The sequence below is a fragment of the Argiope bruennichi genome, chromosome 1, assembly GCF_947563725.1.
Source record: "Argiope bruennichi chromosome 1, qqArgBrue1.1, whole genome shotgun sequence".
Classification (NCBI taxonomy): Eukaryota; Metazoa; Arthropoda; class Arachnida; order Araneae; family Araneidae; genus Argiope; species Argiope bruennichi.
Genome location: NC_079151.1, coordinates 124408172 through 124424156, shown reverse-complemented (window position 1 = coordinate 124424156; position 15985 = coordinate 124408172). Strand labels below are relative to the sequence as shown.

At 28.4% G+C, this 15985-nt stretch overlaps 1 protein-coding gene across 2 annotated transcripts in view; it reads right to left on the bottom strand.

The window, feature by feature from the left end:
* Positions 1–15985, bottom strand: part of LOC129987574 (cadherin-like and PC-esterase domain-containing protein 1) — a 373319-nt gene that overhangs the window by 286679 nt on the left and 70655 nt on the right. The window contains exon 2 of one of the 2 annotated variants that reach the window (XM_056095568.1): positions 13270–13378. The exons of the other annotated variant lie outside the window; for it this stretch is intronic. The gene's annotated coding sequence lies outside the window, so the exon portion shown is untranslated. The remainder of the gene's footprint in view (positions 1–13269; positions 13379–15985) is intronic. 2 annotated transcript variants of the gene reach the window in all.

The window sequence follows — 15985 nt, the reverse complement described above, 5'->3', positions numbered from 1 at the left end:
ATTTTATTTTTACCATGAAATGGATAGTAAAAAAAGTACAAGAAAAAAACATATATTTTTCACAAAAATACCAAAATAAAAAAAAAATTAAAGAAATCGTTAATGTGTTGATTATGTTAAAAATGTGAAGCTAAATTGATCGGCAATTTATAAATCGGCTTCATAGATTTGCGGATTTTCGACTAAGCAATCTAGGTAACTGCCCAGGGTCACAAACAAATCAATTGAATAATGTTTGCTAAAAGAATTTGTAAAAAATTACAAATTTGATAAATTATAAGAACCACAGTTTGTGTTTACATAGAATAATGAAATTGAAAGTTAAATTAATTAAATTCAATATATTACATAAGTTTAATTAATTCATAATTTACTGAAATATCAAGTATTCATAAATGTTATTTTACAATCCTTAAAAATAATGTTTTTTTAATGTTCATATAATAAAATAATTTAAATTCGAATTAATAAATTAGAGAATTAGTAATTAAATAATTAAATTAAAATTAAAATTGATAAAATAATTTTGAATATTATGTTAATTTGAAGAGTTTATTATATCCTTATAATCTATTATAATAATTTAATGCTTTTATTTATAAATAATGCAATCTCTGACTAATAATTATAGTTAATTTTCAAGAATTTTATGACTTTAGTTTCTTTCCATAATATATTTATAAAAAAATAAAGGAATAAACACAAATATATTTTCATTTAGTTACTAAAATGAAAAATTAAACAAAATAATTAAATTAAATTAATGCTTAACATTGCTTAAAAATAATTGAAAATTTTTCTAAATTTGAACAATTAATAAAAGAAGAGTCCTCGTTATGTATACGATCTAAAGCTGTAATATACCGAAATCTGCCTATGGTTTTACAGTATACAAATCCTGCTAAAGTTCTGAACCAGCAACTGATTAGAATACATTTGAAAATGATAAAATTGATTACAAACCTTCTACCAATGCATGATTAAGGCTCTCGAACTCAATATTCAGCTGTAAATGAGCAACTAGTTTTCTCAAAAGCAAAACTCCAATCCAAGACCCCACTTACAACTAACCCAGAGATCAGTTGTTGCCCAATCAATCACAAATCCATCCCAGAAACATCTATTATTAACATCCAAGAGTCCACATCCCCAAATCAAAGGTGAAATGCGTTTGAAGTAGATAGCTTCAACGTTCGTTTCCTTGCTTAATGAGCATCTTGGGATGTGGAGGGGGGATGGAGAAGGCACCAAACGACGAAATTCCACTTGTGATCGTTAAAAGGCGTGAGCAGGGGCGAAACACGTGCTCATGTATTTTTAATGAGAGAGATTCGCCAAGAAATGCAAGAATTTCGCAGCGAAAATGTTCCCCATCGACGTCTTCCAGAAAGTCAGTTAGATTTCGCAAAGGTGTTGAACGATTTCACCCCGTGGTTCAAGGTTGGGTTGGTAGAAAGTCAGTGGCAAGGATGCGAAATGCAAGGCTCCATGAATTGCTAATGGCGATTCGCAGGAGGTGGGTCGTCTTCGAATTTCCAGCGACTAACGAGTTCGTTTACAGAAAGAAATTTATGATGCCATAACACTGATTTACAGATAGGGTCCTGATTGCGATTCAAGACTTAGTTGTATTGTACTAATTGGACAAAGGTTGAAATTGGAGTTTAAGATTCCTGCTCTGTTGCATATGCGATGCTATATAGAAGTCCCTTTTCCTTTTATGATGGGAGAAAATGAATTTCTTAATTGTTTCACATCATCATTTTGAGAATTAAAGCTTTAAATTTGGATATAAAAGGAAACAATTGTAATAAAACGAAAAGTGAAACATTTCAGCTATTGATTTGAATATATTACTGATATTGACGACTCACGTATTATAGCACTAGGGGGGGGGAAGAGATGTTGTTACTCGTAGTCCATTATAAAATGATGAATTATGCATAACTAAAGTAATTAAATTAATTTTAAATTAAAATTAAAATTTTGGCTTGATTTATGTAAGCTTAAACAGGAAAACTATAAATAATTACCAAATTTTAATTAAAAATTAAATTTTCGAACAAATGATTTAAATTATTTTTCTAGCATTCCTGGCTTTGGTTTATAAAACTTATACACTGTTTGTAAAATTGAAGGTATATAAAGTGTCGACGCTGTTACTTGTAGTTTAAGTGCCTTCATACAATAAAGGCATATAAAAAAATTGAAGCAATACAATTCATGTTCGTTTCCTTTTAAAGGAATTTACAAAGAAAATATTTTTTTTATATTGATTTGAATATGTTACTAATATTTGCGACTCATGCAGTGTAGCATTGGTTGATGTTGTTATTGTGACTTCGCACTTTACATGCCCGCTGACAGTTATCTGTCAGCGATTTAAGCTGAGTGAGAGCCTCTTCCTTTTTCAGTAGCGCCAACTAGGCCCAAGAGTACGACTTAACTACTTCGTGCGTCACATTCGCTTGCACAACCACTTTTTACAGGGAACCATATTCACACACTTCCCAGATAGAACACAGAAGAACAATCATGCCCGAACCAGGACGCCTAGATCACAGGGAAGACGCGCTACCCCTATGTCAGGACGCCGGAAAGATGTTATTTCTAATCCATTGTAAAATAATGATTTTGACATAACTTAAATGTTGAATTTTTTAAAAATTTATTTTGAACTTTTAGACAATAAAAGTCATTATATTTTTCGCTGGATTCAGGTAAATTTAGACAGAAAAACTGTAACTAAGTAATTATCAATTTTTAATCAATTTTAATTAAGAATTAAACTTTCAAATAAATTAATAAAATTACTTTTCTATCCCTCCCGGCTGTCGTTCATAAAAATTCTCTTCAATTGGGCAAAGCAATAAAATCAGTTCATAAAAGTACAATGTGCATTTATTATTACATAAATATACCACTACAATATGGCATTCGCATTTAATTACATGAAATTACGAATTTTGTGGCAGAAATTTTCTGTTAGGATATGGGTTTTTATGGTTCAAAAACAGCTTATGGACAAATGAATTAACATTTTAAAATAATTTCACTAGACAATATAAATAAAAAAATAACAAATCGGACTCGGATTCAAAGGATTGAAAATATTCTCCAGATCACGCATTCAAGAGAAATATTATTACAAGTTAAGAACTTAGAAATTCATATTGCTTGGATAGATTTTCTAGAAACGTGCTATATATTTCCAACTTTGTTTCAATATAATTTGTAACATACACAAAAAATAAATCAACTGTAACAGATTCAATTAATACTTATGTCATAAATATCATGCTAATTATATTTTGGAATTAAAGCTGGGGAAAAACTAGGTAATTTACTTCATACCTTGCAAGAGTGAAAAACTATAGAATTAGTTACTTTTACATATCAGAAAGATATAATTAGATATCGGATGACACGCAAAATTACGTTTCTCATGGGGCTGTGATGTGTGGTACTGATTTAAAATAACCATAAATGAATACTGGTTTGAACCTATTTTTTTTAGTTAAAACGACGATATATATATATATATATATATTTGAAATGAATGTTTGTTTGCAAAGTAGGCATTGCATTTGTTTCATCTTTCAAAAACACTTTAATGAAGTTGCCTAAACATAGAATCTAAAGTTAAATTATTAAATGAACACAACTGATTGTTATCGAAAGCATTTTGATGTGGAAAGTTTTTATAATTAAGTACTCTTTTTGTCATTGTAAATTTACAAAATGGCAGATAAATCCTATTGACACCATAGTTAAAGTATTAAAACAATAGATAAAAAAATACATAATAGAGTTCATGCAGCACATTTGGATTCGTAAATTAATTGAGCAGTTTATTTTTTAACTAACTCAATTAATTTGTCAATTCTTTCCTTGAAAAGTGAATTTATTATGTAATTATTTGCTTTAATTACTGTGCTTCATCCATTTTATCTTTTTGAATATAAAAGTATCTTATTTTTGTTGGAAGTTACTTATTTGTACTAATTATTCTACTGACAAAGAGAACTGTGTTAATGAGATCATAACAAAAGAATACAGCATAATACAATTAATAAATACACATGAAATGAATGCATATTAACGTAGTTATTTATTTCGGTCATTAAGTAATTACATATTCTAGCAAATAATCAAAAGGGGATCCATGTTAGAAAAAATCCAGCATATTAATGTATTTTGATTCAATAAAAAAGAAACAGAAATTGTCCAATTATCAAATTAAGTAATTTGTTCCATATCTAATGGGTATAAATTAAATAGGAAAACCAAATAATTTTTTCAGGTATGAAAAGAATGAAGATTTCAAATTCACTCGGTAGTTAAATATATTATCGAACATTAGCAATGAGTTTGCATAAGAATATACAATTATTAACCCTTATCGTGACAAGATTGCTTTTTTGAAGAAAAGAAAAAAAAATGTATATAGGTAGCTTTTTTACGCTATAAAAAACATTAAAAAAAGAATAAAATAATTGTATAATAAAAATCGTTTAATAAAACTAAGTTAAAAATTATTTTATAGTGGTAGTATATTTTTATAAAGTTGTATGTATGGTATACTATACAAAATAAGGGTTAAACTCGTAATAGAGAAATGTATATTGTTCAAACTTCAGTGCTAATATAAGTTAACGAAGGTGATAATTTAAATAAAGTAGCTAAGAAAATGGTCTTTTCTAGGTTCAATTGATAATTAATAAAGATTATCTCTAAAAATTTGAATAAAATTTTAATGAAAATGGAACGCAGAATTCCAACCCATTAAACAGTTACACTTATCCAATGATTATTAAAAGTAAAAAATGAGTTTTATATTTAATAAATGCATGATAAAGAATAGAAATTATTCAAATTTAAATACTAGTTTTTCCAGCATAACTTTAAATAAAAAAAGGTGATGAATTTTAAAAAACGAGAATAAAACATGGTCTTTTTAACATTCAATTAATTGCAGACAAGCATAGCTCTGAAAATTCGAATTAAATTCTTGCGAAATACAGTTAGGAATTCAATGCATAAAGAAATAAATACTGAATCGAAAAGAGAAAAATTTTGTTTGCATAGCCAGCGCGGAAGCCGTCCTATCTATTTACATTGCCACTTGGAGTTCAAAGAAAGGCGAATGAATTTGCGAAAGTGATACTACGAAAGCGAAAAACCGCGCCGTCTTTATTTACAGTTGTGCCATTTTAACTGGAAATGCCAGTTCTAGTATCATATTTTATAATTCCACACAGCAGTTAAATTAATGTCGTTCCTTCCTTTCCAACTGTGATTGTGTCATGGTTTATTCTATTATCAGAGATGAAATGATTCTTCATTCGTTTTTTTTTATCGCTTGCAACTTTTATCTTTTACTGTTGCCAGTTCATATTATATTGCTGATTTGGAAAGAAAGATACGATTCTTTTTCTTTCTTTTTTTAAATAAAAAGAACTTTTATTCAGCTCAGATGATTTTTAATAAAATTATTTTCATATCTGATGAAAGATAAAAATATGTGTTTTGCATTGTAGTTTCGATTTTTCGAAAGCAATTTATTTGCTACATTTTTCTTAGTTCGATCTTGCTTAAATTTAGAAAAAGATGCTTTAAATTGTATTCTACTTAGACGTTTTTACTAACATATTCCATAAGGTTATATTTAACATAATCGTTCCCTGCTAAATGGTGTAAAACCAGATTATTCGTTATTTTATTTTAAAATTAAACCAGATTATTGGTTATATTATCAAAATTAAACCGTTTGCTTATTCCAGATTTTCCCCCTGGAGTTCGAAAAACTAAATTAAATATTCAAAATTTTAACTTACTATCATTTTATCTTAAAATTTTATTTTAATTAAAAGTTTTCATTAGTACCGAATATTAAAATATAAATTAATAATCTTATTAATTACTTTCTCAATATTGTAATTTATACTATTTACTTATACTTTTATATTTATTATCATTATTATACTTATTAGGCTAACTAATTCTAGATTATATTTGTCATATGGACAAGTTTATATTTATTGTATTTAAGGTATATACATATCGGTTTATACTTACATTGATATACTCATATTAATAAATATATTTATATGTCTATACTTATTATATGTTTTTATTTATTTACACGCTTATATAGGGTGTTCATTAATTATTGTCGGGGTTTCCTTACCTCATAACTTTCCAATAAAAAATATTACGCAAAAACCGATTACGTATTCTTAAATTACAACTCAAAGAATTTTATTAATGATATTAAAGTGAAAAGCTTGCACAATTTGCACTTTGTAGGTATTCAGCTGAAGGCGATTATGTATTCGTAAATTCGCTGAACAAATTTTGACTTTTGAGAATCGTGCGGGTTCTCCGAGCCCCATATTCTACAGTTATGTTTATTCACTTTTTCTGACACATGAAAAGTGGATTCGTCACTGAAGAACCATTTCCGAAGGTAATTTTCATCATCCTCAATTCGAGTCAAAATTTGTTCAGCGAATTTACGAATATATAATCGCCTTCCGCTGAATGCCTACAAAGTGCAAATTGTGCAAGCTTTACACTTTAATATCATTAATAAAATTCTTTGAGTTGTAATTTACGAATACGTAATCGGTTTTTGCGTAATATTTTTAAATCGTAAGTTATGAGGTACGGAAACCCCGACAATAATTAATGAACACCCTATATTATTAAGTTTATAAGTATTTTTAACTTATAAGTTTATCAACATTTTTTATTATAAGTGATCTAAAATTTACACTTAAACTAACAGAAAGGTAGGGGATATATAAAGTGTAAGCAAGGGCAAAAATGCATGTTTGAAGATGTCAACCGTACGAGCTATAAAGAAAGTTGTTGGATCCTCGTTCCTGCAGGTTTTTAAGGCAATTCATTTTAATAACGCACAGAAAACATGGAACAGTTCATGAATGATGGAATAAGGAATGCGTGGACAGTAGCTCTTTTAAGTAATTTGTGGCCCACGGGTTATATTTATTATTAAAGTTCAGTTTTAATAAGATGGTCTATTTAGTTTTACATTTTAGCGCATTTTTAACACTTCAAGGATCTACTTAAGATTAATTTCTTTTTATAATATTTACTTTGTGAATATATGTTTATATTAATCTACTATGACTTCACAATTCTTGAAATCCACAATACTATTGAAACAGATATTTGGTGTCAAATATTTTAATAAATAAGTGAACTAACTGAAATATATAGGAGCTTGACTTTGTCTTTTTTGCAAGCTTATTTATTTAGCATAGTAAGGGAAAAAATTTAACCGTCCTACTTGTACTCCATCTCAACCTGGTGATCCAGGCAGCAGCCTAGCCTTCCTATTTAGAAATTCGATATTGAATGCCAATTTCATCGCAACCATCTTCAAAGCAGTTGCAAATGCAAGGAAAATATCCCAAATTTCCAGAAGGATTTTTAAACAAATGTGCTGTAGTTTTGAACCATGTTAAACTGTGAATGGTAAGAACTTGAACAGTTTTGAAGGAGCAGGAATTGAACATGCGTATGTACTACAATGCTTACCAAGGTCTTCAATTTTATGCGAAGGATATATTCATCGGAGAGTGTGCGAAAAAGTTCCAAGGAGATCACTTAAGGAAAAGATTTCAGGATAGTCATGATGACCAAATTAATTTATTTTATTGCTTTTATTTTAAAACCAATACGCATAATAATTGCTAAAAATTCCAGTATAAGTTCAAATAAAATTTATACATCTATAGCACAATTGCGCTTAAATGTGTATTTCACTTTTACTACTTTTCATTCTGTCTGCATTTAGAGCTTTTAAACTGTAAATTTTAATTTAACTTTTCATTAAAAGAGAATATAATGTTTCCTTTTCATGAAAATTTTAATTAAGCTTTAGGTTTGACTATACATTTGGCAAAAAATAGCCAAATCTAGATTTTGTGACATTTGAAGCGGTATTAGACGCGTGAGGATAGAACCTGGGACCTTTTGGTTAGCAGTCCAGTAACGATCCAATTTTACCAAAACAGCTGTTCGGGTAGAAGCGCTGTTATTGGCTTATATGCAATTCACCACACATTATACTACATCAATCAACAAAATATAGGATTTGATAACCTTTAAAGATTATGTAATCGTTATGTGCATAATAGAAATCAATAATGGTTTCAGAATAAACATTTTCGGCAGAAATCTCTTATGTAATCATTCCTAAGCCGTTTTATTCGAAATTTACTTTCTAGAACAATTGCGCTTTAATCTGTTTTTCACTTTTACTACTTTACATTCTATCTAGATTTAGAGCTTTTAAACAGTATATTTCAATTTAACTTTTCATTAAAAGAGAATATAATTGTTCTCTTTCCATTTTCATGTAAATTTTAATTAAGTTTTAGGTTTGACTGTAAATTTGGTAAAATATAGCCAAATCTGGTTTTTGTGACATTATACTACATGAATAAATAAAATAAGGGATTTCGTTTGATTATTGATTATCAATTATGTAATCATTGTGTGCATAATAGAAAACGATAATATTTCCAGAACTCTTAAAATTTTCGGTTGGAATTCTCTAATGTAATCGTTCCTAAGCCGTTTTCTTCAAAATTTACTTTCTAACTCAATTGGCAGAGTTTATAGCCGATTTTATTCCTCCATTAACCAAACTTTTATCACCCGAAACGACTATAAATTAGAATCTTGCCATACTCAAGGCTAATACCTCAGCATTTCAGCAGCGCACTAACCCATCTGACAAGCCTGTACTAAACCCTCACTGCAATCCTGCATCTACCTACCCCAAACCAGTGTTCATCAACGTACAGTATCGAGCATTGCTAAAGGATTATCTACTCCGAACTTGATCCGGGTATTCTGCAGTAAGATTCTACAATTAAGACAGGTTCGTTACACTGCATCCTCCAAAACAGGATTTCACCAACCCCACCCTTATATCTATTGGCTCCAGGTTACGGCGCCTTAAAACCTAGTGGTTCCAAACACAGACAATTCCATTTATGCATATGACGTATAAATTGTAACAGCAAGTGACGGGCACTGTTCATTTCTAAGTCGGAACGCAAAAGCATGAATATTTAAATAATCAGTAAGCAACCCTCGGCCCCCTTCGGTTCCTATCGGATTAGTTACTTAACAGTCGGCTCATTCCACTGAAGGGGAAAGGAGGGGTGAAAGGATAGTAAATAGCAAATTTATCGCATTAATTATTCACGCGCGCACTGCTAGACGTAGGTTTTAATGAAGTTTGCACTCCCCACATAATTCAACTCTCCCTCCCTCCCCTACGGGGTTGACACGGGAGGTGGCATTAATAAAATCAGATGGGGTGTTGAATGTAGAAATTTCGTTTCTGGTTCGGTTGCAAGTCGAATTCTGAAGAAATGTGTTGCAAGAATAATATGATGATAGGCTTAGTGTGATGAGTGAAAAGGGGTGCCGTCATCGTATGTTGTAATATAGAACCTTGGAATCTAATTAGAATTTTTAGAAATTAACTACTAGAATTTTGTAATGCTTTGAGTTTAGATTTAGAAATGTCTCAGGTAAAAGTGAAATGTTTCTGAATTCGTGAAAACATAGAAGGATTCTAAAATTCGAGGAAGCTTTAAAAAATTCTTTATTCTCAAAAGAATGAATAATAATGTTTTGTAAGAAAACAGAATGAATGAATTCATCAACGAAATCGAAACATATTATAGTTGATTACTGATTTTTACAGTAGCAGGGAATTGGGATAATTCTAACTCAAATCGAATCGAAACATATTATAGTGGATCACACATTTTTACAATAGCAAAGAATTGAGAGAATTCTACCTTGAATAGAATCAAGATATATTACAATTGACCACTGATTTTTATAACAGCAAAGAATTGAAAGAATTCTAACTTGAATCGAATCGAGATAAATTACAGTTGACCACTGATTTTTACAATAGCAGGGAATTGAAAGAATTCTAACTTGAATCGAATCGAGATATATTACAATTGACCACTGATTTTTACAATAGCAGGGAAATGAAAGAATTCTAACTTGAATCGAATCGAGACATATTACAGTTGACCACTGATTTTTACAATAGCAGGGAATTGAAAGAATTCTAACTTGAATCGAATCGAGACATATTACAGTTGACCACTGATTTTTACAATAGCAGGGAATTGAAAGAATTCTAACTTGAAGTTGGCGAAACTAGAAATTTAAAGCGTTATATGATTTTAAAAAATTAAAATGAATTAAGCCCATGGAGAACGCAAGAAAAAATGGAATGTCTATGATAAATTGCAGTTCTTCTAAAAAAATTTCTCACAATAATAGTAAATTTGCATTTTTTAATACATTTGAATTAATTATATCTGAATATTAATCGGAAATAAATATATTCAGAAAACATTTTATGCTAATAAGCATTTTTTACTTAACTTTTTAAGCATTGTTTTAGGATCTAGAGTATTGATAATTACAAGTGCTAAAAACAAGAAAATTGTTTATGGAGTATGAAAATATTTCAATTATTCTATCTTTGTTAGCTTTTCCATTTAGTTAAAAACTATTGCTGACATGGCTTTGAAAGAGATTTTATAATTTAAAACCTTCACATGTATTTATGCTTAATGATAATTAACATGCACATAACAGGAAACCACTATTAATAATAGAACTTAAAGTATGAGATGGTAAAATAAAAATTGTTGTACCCAAAAGCATCATATTTGACACAAACCTACTTTATAAGATGTGAATATGAAATTCCGAGCAATTTTTAATTTTCGAATTATAAAAAAAATCAATTTTTTTAACGATATTATTCTAAAATATGAATGCCCAAAAGTAATGACGAAGGAACTCGAAAAGCTTTGAATTTTTGTTAGATTGACACCAACCAACTCCGAATTTTCTTCTACTTATTCTAATCAAAACATGGCTGTTTGATTTCATTTATGATACAATATTCCATAAATCTCTAAGGAAGAGTATTTTAGGTAAAATAATTTCCATACAATATATTTAAAAGAAAACAAAAATTCATTTAAAATATTTTAGCGGAATACATAAATAAAATCATAATTTGTTATCGATATTTCAATCATATAATAAAAATCCATCAAAGTTTTATAAATATGTAGAATAAATTAAGCTGAAAAATTTGTATACACAAAAACAAGATTCAATAAAACTGTGAAAGCAAGTGCCACCATTTATCAGATAATAATAATGATTTGACAATTCATTTATAAATAAAATGTTTTTTAGTTACTGGAGGGTGTTAATATTTATGTTATATTCCTTGTTATGAATCTTATAATTGTAAACAAAAATAAATCATGAAAGTCAACTGAAACATTCCACAGCGTAACAACAAAAGATTTTTAACTTCTCAAGGGATTAAATAAACTCCTACACCACCCACGCAGTAGACTTTCAGGTAGGATCAAAAACACAATTTTCCTTTTTTATTTTTAGACGCTGCAATTACGTCATCGAGATCCTATTTCAAAACTAAAGAGTAAATTTACTGTATAAAAGACTTTAAAAAAGTAACTTTGGACAAAACAAAAACCAAATGACTTTGCAGCTTGAAAATATTTTAAAGGCTTGTATTAAATATGACTTGCTTCATATTTACAAAGATAGAAATCTATCTATAAATTTTAATTACTAACTGATGTGATAGAGATTTGAAATTTTTTTTTCACTCTTGTGGGGTTTTAATGACTATCTCTTGAAGTAGTTTCTGGACTGAATTGTTTATTAATCCAATGATTAATCACATTTGAAATAATCCAAATGCACTGGGCCACTTAATAGTGAATTTGAGAAAAGAAAATTTCTTCAAATAATACAATATTTATAACAACGAATTCTAAATTGGTGGAATTAAATACAATAGTTTACTCTTTTCTAAGCAGTAAGTCTAGTATAGAAATTTAATCACTGAACAAATTAAATGAAGAATTTGAATGCAATTATATATGAAATATGTTTAATTCAAAATATGTTATAATAATTTCTGTAAAGCAATAAATTTGCATCATTAGCTTTAATCGCTTTAAAAACTAAATCGTACAAAATGATTAAAAAAAATCTAATAACTAGTATACTAATCAAAATATAGATTAAAAAGTTGATTTTATTAAATTTATTGAAAACGACAGATTTTATTTTGTACAGAAAAACATAGAACAAACGAAACTTTTGACAAACTGATCGCAAACGATATTTCCATCTTTTGTTCTAATAAAATTTATTTTTTGATCATTAATTCTAATTATAAATATTTACCAAAATATTTGCAACAAAAATATTTTTTTTTTTTAATTTTAGTATTAAAACGAAATTGAAACCAAGCAGAAAAATAATTTGACGCGTGCACTAATTTGCTATTTCTAAGTAGAGATAGGTTAATGCAATTTAAAAAATTCTTCGATTTGATTTTTTTACAATAAAAATTATATTTATATAAATAAATTATATTTATATAAATAAATTATATTTATATAAATAAATTTTATTTATACAATACATATTTTATATAAAAAATAGTTGTCATTTTTTGACGACTAATATTTAAAAAAAAATGATACAAAGGAAACTTGATTACTTTTTTTTATTTCATTCCACTTTTTTACAAATATTAAATTTAATAGCGGTGGATCATATTAACATTTGAGTATTTGACGATACAATTTAAGAATATTCTGAAAGAATTATGTCTACTCCATATTAAATTTTTCTTACATTATGATCTTTTGTTAAACTATTAATTTCCTTTTTCTTAAGAATTTTGCAAAAGAAAAAAATCATCTAGTAACTAACACTTTTCATTAAAAATAAAACGAAATATTAAACAGGTATTTCCAACGGAATTTAAAAGTTTTGCTAAATGCTACAAAAACGATAGAGAAATTTTAGAAAATCAATATATAGAAACTTTTAATAAATAGATAAATAGAAATCTTATGACATTTCAAGAGATCAAGCAAATAACAATTATTTTTAAAGAGAATGTTCTAACTTGAGAAATAGATGTGTAATTGATAATATTTCATTCTATTATGGAAATTCAAATGTTTTGAATTTCTATTGACAGAATGCAGACGTTAGAACTGCGTATTTTTTCTGAATTTTGCTTCGGATTCAAAATCTATTGAATTGACTCCGTTCCCTCGTTTACTACAATCTTATATTGACCCAATCTTGGTTCAAAAGATTCATAAGAGAAAATAAAATCACCTGTAATCCAATTTATGTATGCACTTCAGAAAATATCGAAAGGGTTAGAGCAACGATGTTACGAAATCCAGGTCGCTAGGCTCGGAGACATTCTGCAGAACTTCACTGCCTAAACAAAAATGAATATCATTTGTAAAGTGTAATTATCTATATGTCAAGTCATTAAATTCTATACAATTACGAATGTCTATTTGCCAATATTTTTTTTGCAAATCTATTTATTTGTAATTATTTCAAAAATACCTTAATAATCTGCGTACTTTGTAAAATCTACAATGATCTTAAGAATGAGATTTGAATATTTTTGTAGAATACAATGATCTCAAAAAGTATAAAGTCACGATTTCAAACAAAGACGCAAATCTCAAGTAAGCATAAAGTGCGTGAGGATTTTGCATTTGAAGGAACACATTTAATCAACCAATATTATCAATAGTTTCAATATAATAAGCATCAATATACCTTGCAGATTTCTATACACATTTAAAAAGGATTTTTTGCAACTTCTTGAAATTCAAAATCAAGCAATTAAAACATGTAATCATCATAGGTGAAATACAATGGAGAATGAACGGGAAACTAGAAACAGGACATTTTGCTATACAGGTTGTTGAGAATCGCGATTAATGATCGGGAAACTAGAAACAGGACATTCTTTTGTACAGGTTGATAAAAATCACGTTTAATGATTGGGAAACTAGAAACAGGACATTCTTTTGTACAGGTTGATAAAAATCACGTTTAATGATTGGGAAACTAGAAACAGGACATTCTTTTGTACAGGTTGATAAAAATCACGTTTAATGATTGGGAAACTAGAAACAGGACATTATTTTGTACAGGTTGATAAAAATCACGTTTAATGATTGGGAAACAAGAAACAGGACATTCTTTTGTACAGATTGATAAAAATCACGTTTAATGATCGGGAAACTAGAAACAGGTTATCTTTTGTACAGGTGGATAAAAACAAGGGTTAATGATTGGGAAACTAGAAACAGGGCATCTTTTGTACAGGTTGATAAAAACAAGGTTTAATGTTTGGGAAACTAGTAACAGGGAATTCTGTTGTATAGGTTGATAAAAACCACGTTTATGTAAATAGCTTAAAAATACTGTATTCGTAGCAACTTCAAAGATGTCCAATACATACGACGGTCAAAAAAAGTAGTTTATCCATAACAGTAAGAAACGACAAGCTTGCAAAGACTTCTCAAATGTAATATGGCATTCATAGATAACATATTCAATATATTTTAGTCATTTATGAACTAAGTGAAGTATTTAGTATTTGGGAAATAAAAAGTGATACTGTTCTTTAAAAAATTCTTATTGCATATTTTATTAGTGCAATATTTATTATGGTAAGATGTTTTGAATTTTATATAATTATTTGAATAATAAATAAAAAAAAATACATTCCAGAGCATTTTTGGAAAACAAGAGACATTAGAAAAGTGATATTATTCATGGAATTTTCTATAACAAACCATTGCATTTACCTCAGAAGTACATTCAAGTTTTTAACAGAAAGTTCCAATAAGAGTTTCTATTTGATCATGCATGGACTTCAAATGTCTTGATTAGCTGAAATTTATAAGTATAAACAAGGAACAATTGTTATAAAATGAACTAATAGAATATTAACAGAACTTAAAGATTGGTGAAAAATTAATCAATCTGTTAAATGAATAATTATTATGAGAATCAGAGGACAGATTCATAAGATAATTGGGCTATTAGGGAGCTGTTTACTGCATATTTGGCTATTGATAATAATGTTTATTATACACAATTAGTCGATCAGTTCAAAAGATATCAACTGATAAACACTAACACACTTCTGAATGAACAGCGAAAGACAAATGGTAAGAAAACTCCCATCTTATTATTTCTCACAGAAAACAGCCGTATTCTATCAAAGAGGCAGAAACATTAATTTAAATGTCGCATGAAATTATCAAATATGGCATTGCAATGCCATTTCCAATTAAAAATGGAACAACTGTAAACAGAGGAGACATGTTTTCGCAGCGTGGATCACTTTCACAAGTTCAATCACATTTCTTTAGAATCCCAATGGTAAAGTAAATAGACAGGACAGCTTGCGGGATCACTCGACAAATAAAGTTTCCTTTTCTTCTCACAGATCTGCGTTTATTCCGTTGTACGGTGAATGCTATAATTCAGTGTCTTTAAAATTTTGCCTTAAAGCTTTGAATGCGTTTGTGTGTATTAAAGAAACATTAAAAGGTTGTGTTAGACTTAACACATCATATTTAGACAGTTTTAATTAGCATTTTTGTAAAATTTTCGTCGAATAACTGTTGCGCATTGAACTTATGCAGGACTTTAAAATAACAGTTGACATCGTTTTGTTTATTTATTGTTTTTGAAATGGCAACGAAAAGATATGCAGTTTTATTTTTTGTTCGAAAAAATATAAATTTCGTGTGGTTGTAGGAGCTGGAATAAAAATTATTTTTTGAATTTAAATATGTATTAAAGTTATTTGAAGTAATGGAGTTTTAATTATTAAGACAAATTCGAGTCTGGACTGGACCAATATAACCACTAAATCCATCTGTATTCGCGGCGTAAATGTAAAGTAGTATACATTCTTTTGATATTTTATACTAGTTATTGTTAAGTTATTGCGGAATAATTATCATGATATTGCTTAGTACTGAAATAATAATTAGTTAACAAATGCATA